We start from the raw sequence: 13,730 nt of genomic DNA, 5'->3' as shown, positions 1-13,730 counted from the left end.
GAAAGACAAGTAAAACACTATTCAAATGCTTTGTTTTAACCCCTCCCATCCCCAAACCTGGAATTTTCTCATGTAACTTTACATGCTATAAAAGCAGTGTTGGGTAGATAGGATTTGCCTGAGGATGTTGAGGTGGGAGTTGATTCTGTATTACCAACATGGGAACTAAATAAAACTTGACCTACCTTTCCAAAAGGAAGACCAAGAGATTTTGTGCACAGACAGAGGCAAGGTGAAGACAGCAGAGAAGGGTTTGAAGGCGCAAGTCCTATAGATGGGAGTGATACAGCCACATGCCAAATATTGCTGCCAGTCCCCGGAAGTTGGAAGGAACAGGGAATGGACTCTTCTCTATGGCTTCCATGGGAAGTGTTGCCCTGCTGACATACCGATTTAGGATTGCTAGTACTCACTTTAGACCTCTATCCTTCCTCACATGTTATAGAAAAAAAATTGTTTCCAATTTTTTTAAAGATTTATTTTTATCTTATATGTATGAATGTATGCCTACATGTCTGTATATGTACTATGTATATGTACTATGTTCAAGACTGGTGCCCATGAAGGCCAAAAGAGGGAGTTGGATTCCCTGGAAGTGGAGTTACAACTGCTTATGAGTTGCCATATGAGTGCTGGTAACTGAGTCCAGGTAGTCTGAAAGAGGAACACGAACCCTGAACCATGAAGTCATTCCCCAGCCCCAAATTTTGGTTATTTTAAGCCACTGCATTATTGGGAATTTGTTCTACAAGTTTTGTTCGTTACATTTTTTTGTTGTTATAAAACACCATGATCAAGATAACTTATAAAAGAAAGTGTTTAATTTGACTTACAGTTTTGGAGAAGAGTTAGAGTACATGGTAGTGGAACAAAGAAAATAGCTGAGCGATCACATCTTAATACACAACCACAAGGCAGACACACACACACACACACACACACAGAGAGAGAGAGAGAGAGAGAGAGAGAGAGAGAGAGAGAGAGAGAGAGCACTAGGGCTCACATTAGTATTTTGTGAGCACAAAGCCTGCTCCCAGTGACACATCTTCTCCAACAAGACCACATCTCCTAATTATTCCAAAAGAGTTCCACCAACTGGAGACCAAGTATTCCAACATCTGAGTCTATGGGGGTCAGTTGCACTCAAACCACAATACCAGCTAAGGAAAGCAATACCACAGATTTTATATATTTATTCAACAAACATATTTAGAACAATGATGTATTAGGTACTCAAACTGATGTAAAAACACTAAATGCAAACACTAATGAAACTCTGAAGGTAGAATTCCTTAAGTTAAATCCATGGTTAGGGTGAACTTTGTCTTATTACTGAAGAAGTATGCCTCTTCTTTCGTTCAGATTTTCTGAAGGCACCCTTCAGAATTTCGTTTTGTTCTTGGTGACATGTCACCAGTTACGGAGGATTCTCAGCTACTAGCTTTCCAGTCACCTTCATTATGCTTGTTTGATAACAGAGCTGAGACATTATCTGGTCAATAAGTAGAATCTCTGAGATTCCTTTTTTTAATTTTTATTTTTTCATTCAAAAATTTCCACTTCCTCCCCTCCTCCCATTCCCCTCCTCCATTCTCCTCCCACTCCCCCATTCACCCTCCTCTCTGGTTTTAAGAGAGGGCAGGATACCCTGCCCTGTGGGAAGTCCAAGGCCCTCCCCGCTCCATCCAGGCCTAGGAAGGTGAGCATCCAAATAGACTAGGGTCCCAAAAAGCCAGTACATGAGGTAGAAACAAGTCCCAGTGCCTTTATCAATGGCTTCTCAGTCAACCCCCATTGTCAGACACATTCAGAGAGTCCGATTTGATCACATGTTCGTTCAGTCCCAGTCCAGCTGGCTTTGGTGAGCTCCCATTAGATCAGGCACACTGTCTCAGTGGGTGGATGCACCCATTGTGGTCCTGACTTCCTTGCTCATCTTCTCCCTCCTTCTGCTCTTCAACTGGACCTTGGGAGCTCAGTCCAGAGCTCTGATGTGCGTCTCTGTCTCTATCTCCATCCATCACCAGATGAAGGTTCTATGGTGATATTCAAGATATTCATCAGTGTGACTACGGGACAAGGCCAGTTCAGGCACCCTCTCTTCTGCTGCCCAAGGACCTAGCTGGGGACATCCCGTGGACACCTGGGATCCTCTCTAGAGCCAAGTCTCTTGCCAACCCTAAAATGGCTCCCTTAATTAAGGTATCTTCTTCCCTGCTCCTATATCCACCCTTCCTCCATCTCAACGCTCCCACTCCCCCAAGCTGTCCCCAACCCTTCCTTTCTCCCTTTTCCCTCCCTCTCTCCCCTTCTCCCACACCACCTCCACCCCTAGCCCCATGCTCCCAACTTTTGCCTGGCGATCTTGTCTGCTTCCAATTTCCAGAAGGATCTATATATGTTTTTCTCTGGGTTCATCTTATTATTTGGCTTCTCTAGGATTGTGAACTATAGACTCAATGTCCTTTGTTTATGTCTAGAGTTCACAAATGAGAGAGTACATACCATATTCATCTTTTTGGGTCTGAGTTATTTCATTCAGAATAGTGTTTTTAATTTCCATCCATTTGCGTGCAAAATTTAAGATGTCATTGTTTTTTTACCACTGAGTAGTACTCTAACGTGTACCACACTTTCTTTATCTATTCTTCCATTGAGGGGCATCTAGGTTGTGTCCAGGTTCTGGCTATTACAAATAATGCTACTATGAACATAGTTGAACAAATGTTTTTATAGTATGATTGGGCATCTCTTGGGTATATTCCAAAGAGTGGTATTGCTGGATCCTGAGGTAGGTTGACTCCCAATTTCCTGAGAAACTGCCACACTGATTTCCAAAGTGGTTGCACAAGTTTGCATTCCCACCAGCAATAGATGAGTGTTCTCCTTACTCCACATCCTCTTCAGCATAGGCTATTATTGGTGTTTTTGATTTTAGCCAGTCTGACAGGTGTAAGATGGTATCTCAAAGTTGTTTTGATTTGCATTTCCCTGATCGCTAAGAAAGTTGAACATGACCTTAAGTATCTTTTGGCTATTTGAACTTCTTCTGTTGAGAATTCTCTGTTTAGTTCAGTACTCCATTTTTTAATTGGGTTATTTAGAATTTTAATATCTAGTTTCTTGAGTTCTTTATATATTTTGGAGATCAGACCTTTGTCTGATGTAGGGTTGGTTAAGATTTTCTCCCATTCAGTAGTTTGCCTTTTTGTCTTACTGACAGTGTCCTTTGCTTTTCAGAAACTTCTCAGTTTCAGTAGGTCCCATTCATTCCTTGTTGCTCTTATTGTCTGTGCTACTGGGGTTATATGTAGGAAGTGGTCTCCTGTGCCCATGTGTTGCAGTCTACTTTCCCCTTTCTCTTCTATCAGGTTGAGTGTGGTCAGATTAATATTGAGGTCTTTAATCCATTTGGACTTGAGTTTTGTGCATGGTGATAGATATGGATCTATTTTCATTCTTCTACAGGTTGATATCCGATTATGCCAGCACCATTTGTTGAAGATGCTTTCTTTCTTCCATTGTATAATTTTAGCTCCTTTGTCAAAAATCAGGTGTTCATAGGTTTGCGGGTTAATATCCGGGTATTCGATTTGATTCCATTGGTCAACATCTCTGTTTTTATACCAATACCAAGCTGTTTTCATTACTGTAGCTCTGTAATAGAGTCTGAAGTCAGGGATGGTAATGCCTCCAGAAGTACCTTTATTGTATAAGATTGTTTTGGCTATCCTGGGTTTTTTGTTTTTCCATATAAAGTTGATTATTGTTCTCTCAAGGTCTGTTAAGAATTGTGTTGGGATTTTGATGGGGATTGCATTGAATTCATAGATTGCCTTTGGTAGAATTGCCATTTTTACTGTTCCTACCAATCCAAGAGCATGGGAGATGCTTCCATTTTCTGGTGTCCTCTTCAATCTCTTTCTTCAATGTCTTAAAGTTATTGTCAAATAGATATTTCACTTCCTTGATTAGTGTTACCCCAAGATACTTTATGCTATTTGTGGCTATCGTGAAAGGTGAAGTTTCTCTGATTTCCCTCTGTTTCTTTATCCTTTGTGTATAGGAAGGCTACTGATATTTTTGAGTTGATCTTGTATCCTGCCACATCACTGAAGGTATTTATCAGCTGTAGGAGTTCTTTGGTAGAGTGTTGGGGGTCACTTATGTACACAATCATATCATCTGCAAATAACGAAAGTTTGACTTCTTCCTTCTCCTTGATCTCTTTATGTTGTCTTATTGCTATTGCTAGAACTTCAAGCACTATTTTGAAGAGATACAGAGAGAGTGGACAGCCTTTTCTTTTTCTTGATTTTAGTGCAATGGCTTTGAGTTTCTCTCCATTTAATTTGATGTTAGCTGTCAGCTTGCTGTATATTGCTTTTATTATATTTAGGTATGATCCTTGTATCCCTAATCTCTCCAAGGCCTTTATCATAAAGGGGTGTTGAATTTTGTCAAATGCTTTTTCAGCATCTAATGGAATGATCATATGTTTTTTTCTTTCAGTTTATTTATATGATGGATTACATTGATAGATTTTCATATGTTGAACCAGTCATGCATCTCTGGAATGAAGCCTACTTGATCATAATGGATAATTTTTTGATGTGTTCTTGGATTTGGTTTGCCAGTATTTTATTGAGAATTTTTGCATTGATGTTCATGAGTGAGATTGGTCTGTAATTCTCTTTCTTGGTTGAGTCTTTGTGTGGTTTTGGTATCAGAGTAACTGTAGCTTCATAAAAAGAGTTTGCCAAAGACTCTTCTGCTTCTACTATGTAAAACACATTAAGGAGTATAGGTATCAGCTCTTCTTGGAAGATCTGGTAGAATTCTACATTAAAACCATCTGATCCTGGGCTTTTTTTTGGTTGGGAAGTTTTTTATGATAGCTTCTATTTCCTTGCCACTTATAGGTCTATTTAAATTTTTCATCCGGTCTTGATTTAATTTTGGTAAATGGTATTTATCTAAAAACAAGTCCATTTCTTTTACATTTTCCAACTTTGTGGCATATAAGCTTTTGTAGTAAGACCTTATGATTCTCTGAATTTCCTCAGTGTCTTTTCTAATCTTGTTAATTTGCATGTTCTCTCTCTGCCTTTTGATTAGTTTGGATAGGGGTTTGTCAATCTTGTTGACTTTCTCAAAGAACCAGCTCTTTGTTTTATTGACTCTTTGGATTGTTTTCTGTGTTTCTATTTAGTTGATTTCAGCCCTCAGTTTGACGATTTCCAGTCTTCTACTCCTCCTGAGTGAGTCTGCTTCTTTTTTTTCTAGAACTTTCAGCTGTGCTGTTAAGCCTCTAATGTGATCTTTCTCCATTTTTTTTTAAATGTGAGCTCTTAGTGCTATGAACTTTCCTCTTAGCACTGCTTTCAAAGTGTCCCATAGGTTTGGGTATGTTGTGTCTTTTTTTGTGGTTGTTGAATTCAAGGAAGACTTTAATTTCTTTCTTTATTTCTTTCTTGACCCAGGGGTTGTTCAGTAGTTGACTGTTCAGTTTCCATGAGTTTGTAGACTTTCTGGGGGTAAAATTTTTGCTAAATTCTAACTTTATTCCATGGTGATCCAATAAGACACAGGTGGTTACTAAATTTAATTTTGTATCTGTGGATGTTTGCTTTGTTACCGAGTATGTAATAAATTTTCGACAAGGTTCCATGAGATGCTGAGAAGAAGGTATATTCTTTCCTATTTGGGTGGAATGTTCTATAGATGTCTGTTAAATCCATTTGATTCATTACCTCTGTTAGTTCTCTTATTTCTCTGTTAAGTTTCTGTCTGGTTGACCTGTCCATTGGTGAGAGAGGAGTGTTGAAATCTCCTACTATTATTGTGTGGGTTTTGTTGTGTGCTTTGAGTTCAAGTAATGTTTCTTTTACATATGTGGGTGTTTTTATGTTAGGGGCATAGATATTTAGGATTGAGACTTCATCCTGATGAATTGTTCCTGTTATGAGTATAAAGTGTCCTTCTCCATCTCTTCTGACTGATTTTAGTTTGAGTCAATTTTGTTAGTTATTAGTATAGCCACACCCGCTTGTTTCTTAGGTCCGTTTGATTGAAAAACCTTTTCCCAGCCCTTTACTCTGAGGTAATGTCTGTCTTTGTGGTTGAGGAAAACCTTTTCCCAGCCCTATACTCTGAGGTAATGTCTGTCTTTCTGGTTGAGATGTGTTTCTTATAAATAGCAGAATTTTGGATCCTGTTTTCATATCCATTCTCTTAACCTGTGCCTTTTTATAGGTGAATTGGGTCCATTGATATTAAGTGATATTAATGACCAGTGGTTGTTAACTCTGTTTTTGTTTTTTTGTTTTTGCTTTTGTTTTTGTTTTTTGGTGCTAGTGTTTGTGTGTTTCTCTTCTTTGAGTTGTGCTGGTGGAGGGTTGTTAGATGTCTGTGTTATTATGGGTGTTGTTGGCTTCCTTGGGTTGTGGTTTTCCTTCTAGTACTTTCTGTAAGGCTGGGTTTGTGACTACGTATTGTTTAAGTTTGTTTTTGTCCTGGAATATCTTGTTTTCTCCATCAATGATGAAAGAAAGCTTTGCTGGGTATAGTAGTCTGGGCTTGCATCCATGGTCTCTTAGTGTCTGCAGCACATCTATCCAAGACCTTCTGGCTGGCTTTCATGGTTTCCATAGAGAAGTCAGGTGTAATTCTGATAGGTTTTCCTTTATATGTTACTTGACCTTTTTCCTTTGCAGCTCTTAATATTCTTTCTTTATTCTGTATGTTTTGTGTTTTGATTATTATATGGCAAAGGGATTTTTTTTGATCCAGTCTATTCGTTGTTCTGTATGCTTCTTGTACCTTCATAGGAATATCCTTGTTTAGGTTGGGAAAGTTTTCTTCTATAATTTTGTTGAATATATTTTCTGGGCCTTTGAGCTGAAATTCTTCTCCTTCTTCTACCCCTATTAGTCTTAGTTTGGTTTTTTTCATGGTGTCCCACATTTCCTGGATGTTTTGTGTTAAGAATTTGTTGGATTTGCTGTTTTCTTTGATCAATGAGTTTATTTCCTCTATAATATCTTCAGCGTCTGAAATTCTTTCTTCTATCTCTTGTATTCTGTTGGTTATACTTGTCTTTGTAGTTCCTATTTATTTACCCAGATTTTCCATATTCAGTCATCCCTCGGTTTGTGTTTTCTTCATTACCTCCATTTCAGTTTTCAAGTCTTAAACTGTTTCCATTACCTATTTGATTGCTTTTTCTTGGTTTCCTAGAGTATCTTTGAGGGATTTATTCATTTCTTCTAACTTTTTGTTAGTATTCTCATCCATTTCTTTAAGGGAGTTTTTTGCATCCTGTTTAAGGGTCTCTATCACTTTCATAATGTTACGTTTAAAGTTGATTTCTTCTACTTCTTCTGGATTAGGGTGTTCAAGTCTTCCTGTTGTATGTTCACTGGATTCTGGTGTTATCGTGTTGCTTTTCAGGTTGTTGGAGGAATTCTTGCATTGGCACCTGCCCTGCCCATGTCTTCCTTCAATTGTGGTCAGAAGAGTCTTGGCATCTTGGTTCAATCTTTGCTGTGGTTAACAGTGTACTTGGGGGTTTTTCTTGGTCTGCCCTCTCTTAGGTCCCCTCAGCACTGGAATTGGCTCTCAGATATTCTCCACCCTGAAGTAGGCTGTGGTTGTGGATCTAAGGACCCCACAGATATACAGAGGTGCTTGGTAGCAAGGTGGGGTGGTGTAAATAGAGAAAGCCAGTAGTCAGGGAGATGCCCCGTTGAATGGCCAGGAATGTTTAAGGAATTGGAAGGAGGCTGTACTCTGTTCCTGGGGCATCCAGTTGGCCAGGCGAACACATACTTACTCCTCCAGATGGATCTCCTGGTACAGGAGCAGAGCCTCTTGCTGGCCAAGGACCTTGTAGACAAAAGGGCAGGCTTGGTATGTGCAGGGTCGTGTGGAACAAAGAAACCCCTGCAGCAGTAGTACTCACCACTGTGTCCCCAGATCCTCAGCCCCGAAGCAGGCTGAGTTGGGGGATCCTAGGACCCCGCAGATGGAAAGGGATGCTGGAATGGGATCTCTGCGATTCTTTATGAACAGTAGGGTTTGCGATAATTTAATCTGAATCCTTCACTAAAATGGTGCCTGGTGAAAATTTTATATTTACTTCTGATTTTGAAACTTTAATTCTAAGTCCTCTAAAAAAAATCAGTAGTATTGTCTTTTCAGGGGGAATGACACCGTCGTTTGTATATAATGTAATTTCCTTCTAGCTTCTGAATGCTTGGCTTGTTTGCTTCCAAGTTTTGTCACTGTTGGATGATCTATGAATTATTTGACTTCTGCATTTTAGAAAGTGTCCTTTAATGGTATTCTTTCCACATTGCATTTAAGAGGGTTTTCGATGATTCACTTTTGGCTCCTCTGTCTCTTTGTACCTGGGCCCAAGATGTTTATGCATATGTTCGGTGGGTTCTTTGCTCAACTGCTTGAAATCTCCTTGCTCAGCATGTAGATGCATATCCATGTGTGACATCATCAGGTACAGCCAGCCAAGTGTCGGAACATACGAAAATTATTCCTGACCTTTGAGAAAGAATTTATTCTGGAGTTCATAAGTCAGGTATGCTTTTAGTGCACATAGCAAAAAACTTTGCCTAGTTGTAAACTTTATAGCTGAAGCCATAAAGACACCCAACTGTCTCCCTCTGTCAGAATCCTGGAAGTCAATGGGAGTCTCAATGTAGTTTACCCTTGAAAGTCAAACACACTGTCTGCCCATCTCCCTCTCTGTCTATAATGTAGGGTCTTGTCTTAGTCACTGTTCTATTGCTGTAAAGAGACACCATGACCAAAGCAAGTTTTATAAAGGAAAGCATTTAATTGGGGTTTGCTCAGAGGGTTAGTCCATGGCCATCATGGTAGGAAGCATGGCAGTACACATGGCACTGGAGAAATAGTGGAGAGAGCTACTTCCTACTCTGTAGCAGGCAGAGAGAGAGGGAGAGAGAGAGAGAGAGAGAGAGAGAGAGAATGAATCTGGGTGTGGTAGGAATTTTTGAAACCTCAAAATCCAGTCCCAATAACACACTTCCTCCAACAAGTACACACTCACTCTGACAAGGGTCACACCTCCTAGTCCTTTTAATCTTTTCAAATGTTTCCACTCCCTGATGACTAAGCATTCAAATACACACACCTACGGGGACCATGATTACTCAAATCACTATAGGTCTTGAACTGACTTCACTAGCTCCAGGTGTCACAGTCACTTTCAGAAGAAAAGAGACAGGGAAGAGAAGCAAAACATCATTTTCTTAAGCACGGCTTTCCTTTAATCAGTGAGCAGAAATGTTTCTAGAAGTTCCCAGTGGGCATCTTCTGACAAGTCCTTGGCCAGGACCGACATATCTGTCCCCTCTATAGCATCAGCTGACAAAGGGGAGCCTTTTGGGAATGACGGGCTTCAGTAACCTCAGCTCATCTTCAGGACAACTCACACTGTGGCCACAAAGTCGGGAACTTCGCTGGCAAAGAGGGAAGGGGAATTGTCTGTTCGAGTCCATCATGAAGACTGATGCCCACACATTCCCAGCAGTACACACACAGCCTAGAGGGAGCTTGTCTGTAGGAGAGGAAAGACAGCTCTGGATTTATGCTGCTTTACATACCCAGATTCCCTGGTACCGTAACTATCTCTCCACCTCTTCCTGCTGTCACTCTACATAGGCCTCCCTCTCCCGCCATCCTGGCCTATTTCCACCGTGAGTTCCATTCATTATGCATTCTCCTCGCCTCTGCACATGCGTGCTCCGTCCTAGGTTTACTTCTTTTTGAGTCTCTGAGTTCCTCAGAACACAGTGTCGTGGCTACTATTGGTTGTCACCTTGACTCCATCTGGAAATAACTAAATTAACTAAAACCCAAGTGGCTGGGTGCACCTGTGAGGGTATTTTTTAAATTGAATCATTAGAAGTAGGAAGACCCACTTTTAATCTGGAGTTTTTTGAGGTGGGAAAATCCACCTTTAATCTGTACCACATCTGTTGGCAGCCTATGTAAGGGACAAGGAAGAAGGAGACAGCCAGCCTCGTAGCCTAAACAACAACTGGATTCTCAGATCTTCCATTGGTAGATCCAGCTTTCTGGATCACAATCTTTAGGCCACTCTAATAAATCCCCAAATCATACATACACACACACACACACAATATATATATTACATATTATTATATATTTATATAAGAATATATGTATATTACATATTATTCTATAAGTTCTCCTCCCCTAGAGAGTCACACAGCTTTCTGCTCATGAAACCTGCATTGATCAAGACATATCATAATGATGAATCATGGTCCACGCTCTAGTATGGGTGTACTTGGTGCCATTCATTTATCTTCAGATCAACCTTGATCTGGTCAATTACACTGCACATTGATAACAGTAGGCTTAATGGCCCAACCAAGCACTACTAACACACCTAGGATAGACAAAAATGAGAACTGACTTCTCACCCAGGCCCCACTCAAAATGGATGTTCTAAGTTAGGCAATGCTATTTGACAAAACTCCTTCAAGTAGTGATATGGGGATCCAGGATCCTTTTGTCTCAAGACACTATCCTCTTTGAGATATGGCCCCCAAGATGGACACAGGAAAAAGTGTTGTGAACTCACACTGGGTTTTATTTTGTCAACTTGGCTTGGAATCCACAGCCATAATGATCACTAAAACCATGATTGTTGTGACTAGCAAGGAGGCTAGGATTCAGAGTCACGAGCAACTCACCCTGCAAGAGAAAAGACAGGTCTTTGGTGACCATCTTGGCTCTGCGCTGGTCTCTCCTCACTGTAGGACTTATTCTGCTGGTCCAGTGCAGTGGCAGGTCAGAGAGAGAAGAATGCTGCTGTTGAAAAATTTGTACAGCGGTCAGTCACCATCCCTGTGGTGGTCTAAGTAAGAATGGACCCCAAAGGCTCATAGATTTGACTGCTTAGTCATCAGGGAGTGGCTATTGGAGGTATAGCCTTGTTGAGGTAGGTGTGGCCTTGTTGGAGGAAGTGTGTGGTGGTCGGGGGGTGGGCGTTGAGGTTTCTAATGCTCAAACCAGTCCCAGTGCCTCTCTCTTTCAGCTTCCTGCTTATCCAGATGTAAAACTCTGAGTTTTCTCTCTCTCTATTACCATGTCTACCCATATGCCACCCTGCTTCCTGCCGTGACAATAAAAGACTAAACCTCCGAACTTGTAAGCCAGCTCCAATTAAATGTTTTCCTTTAGAAGAGTTGCCGTGGTCATGGTCTCTTCACAGCAATAGAAACCCTAAGACATTCCTCAAGACAAGGCTCTACACATGGCAAAGTGCTGTTCTGAGACATGCTTATCATGCATGTTTATTTCCCATCAAGGATGCGCACACTGACTATTTCCTTCAACTTTCTGAAGCTGGCATGAGGGAGATTTGTAAAAAACCACTTACCCTGAGGCCCATACCCCTTCCAAAGATGACTCAGGTGCAGAAACCGCCTGTGTGATTCTCTAAGATAGCATTTCATTTATTGCCAGAATTCCATAGAAACAAATGTGGGCATTCAGGTGGGAGAAAAGAACGCACTGAATGAAGTCAGACAACTTTTCCTTGTCCACACTTGGTGCCAGGTGTCTTTTATTTGCCCTTTTGGATGCAACCAGAAACACTATTGTCACAAATCCCAGTAGCCATTCATTACACCACGCTGCCTCCCAATCTAACAGCAGGAATTTGGCGCTCTTTATGGTCAGCTGCAGAAAATTAACGAATGCTGCTGGAATTCTGCTAGAGCGTGACCTAGGTAGACCTTTGTAGCTAGTCCAAGCCCCAAATTACATTTATACTTTTGTTTCTAAAGAAGAGAGCATCGTAAGACCCAACAGATAAGACAAATGCATCTGAGTATCAAGTCTTGCAGTGTATGGGGGAAACCCTTTCCCAGCACAAGCTGGGATGACTGGATGTTGTGTTTCTGTTGGGTCTGTAATGTATTCATAGCGTCCTTCTCTGCGTGGGGTTGTCAGAAAGCAGCAGTTTTATCTAGGTAGTGTAGTGCCATATAGAATATTAGTGACAAGATGACAAAGATACAGTCAAGGGTAAAAGAACCCAATAGGGTTTACTGATGTTTTCTTCTTTCCTCTCTGTCTCTCTGTTGTATATGTGGTACATGTATATGAGTGTGTGCACACCCATGTGTATCTGTAGTGATATGAGTGAGACTGTCCCCCACAGACTCTGGCATTTGAACACCTGATTTCCACTTAATGGTGTTGCTTCCAGAGGTTTAGGAGGTGTGGCCTTGCTGAAAGAAGTATGTCCATCACGGTGGGCTTCGAGGTTTCATGTCTCACTCCATTCCCAGTTTTTCCTTTCTGTTTCCGGCTCGTGGCTCGAGATATGAGCTCATAGCTGATCCTGCCTTGAACTTTGCCACTCTGGTATGTTGACTCTAACTGTGGGTCCAAGGCTTAAAAGAATCCCAGGATTTGAACCACAAGGCTTGATCACTTTGCTCTGCATCTCTCAGTGCTAGGATTGCTGACTTCCTCACTTGCTTCAGAAGTTCTTTGCATATCGAGTATGTAGCATCAGTAATAAAATTTCTTATTATTTTGTGTTTTTCTTTAACAACTGAGACTCAGAAGTGTGGACCCAGAAACAGCAGTGTCTGCACACAGCAATAGTGCCATTGATTCTTTTGTTTATGATTTGTTTCATTACATAGAATCAGTTGAACTTGATAATCGAAGGCTAAACTATATTTGAAGCACAAAGTGACATTTGACTTTTTGATAGCTCAAGATGTGCATTTTTCCTCCTCCATTCTGAAGCCTAGCTGTTCTTACCTTCTTTGTTGTAAAAATGCTGACTTCGTAGTGGCCAGTAGAGTATAGTGAGCAGTGGCTTTTTTTCTTCCAGACCTGGCCCATGAAAGCCACCTGTGCCCTTTCTGATGCTGCCAACCATGTATTGACACACAGGGGAATCTCAAAAGCCACATACTGAAAATTGAAAAATCATTGAGACAGAAGAATCTATATTTATTGTGATGAGTCATTTTCTGTCCCACCAGCCAGCTCCCATATAATGATATGGAGACTTACATCTATCTGTCTATCTATCTATCTATCTATGTATCTATCTATCTATCTATCTATCTATCTATCTATCATCTATCTATTTTCGGTTTTTCAAGACAGCGTTTCTTTGTGTAGCCCTGGTTATCCTGGAACTCACTCTGTAGACCACACTGACCTCAAACTCACAGAGATTCACCTGCATCTGTTTCCTGAGTGCTGAGATTAAAGGCATGATCCACAGCCTGGCAACAAGAACACTTTAATTAATTATGAAAGCTCAGTTTATAGCTTAGGCTTGTTCCTAACTAGCTCTTATAGTTTAAATTATATTAATCTATATTCTACTATGCGGCACTACCTCTCTTCCATCTTGTACCTCCCGTTTCCTCTCTGTGTCTCCTTTCTTCTCCTGTGTGCCTAGATTCTTCCTCCTCTTCCTTTCTCTTCCCAGAAATCCCACCTATACTTCCTGCTTAGCTATTGGCTGTTCAGTTTTTTATTACATCAATCATAGCAATACACTTTCAGTACAAATATCCCACAACAGTTTATGAATGAACACAACCCTATTCTCAAACCTACACCCCCTAACAGACCTTTATGAGAGAAGGTAAGTAAAACTACTGCATTATGATCCCGAGAGA

The sequence above is a fragment of the Myodes glareolus genome, chromosome 17, assembly GCF_982192425.1.
Source record: "Myodes glareolus chromosome 17, mMyoGla1.1, whole genome shotgun sequence".
Taxonomy (NCBI): Eukaryota; Metazoa; Chordata; class Mammalia; order Rodentia; family Cricetidae; genus Myodes; species Myodes glareolus.
This window is presented reverse-complemented; position numbering follows the sequence as displayed.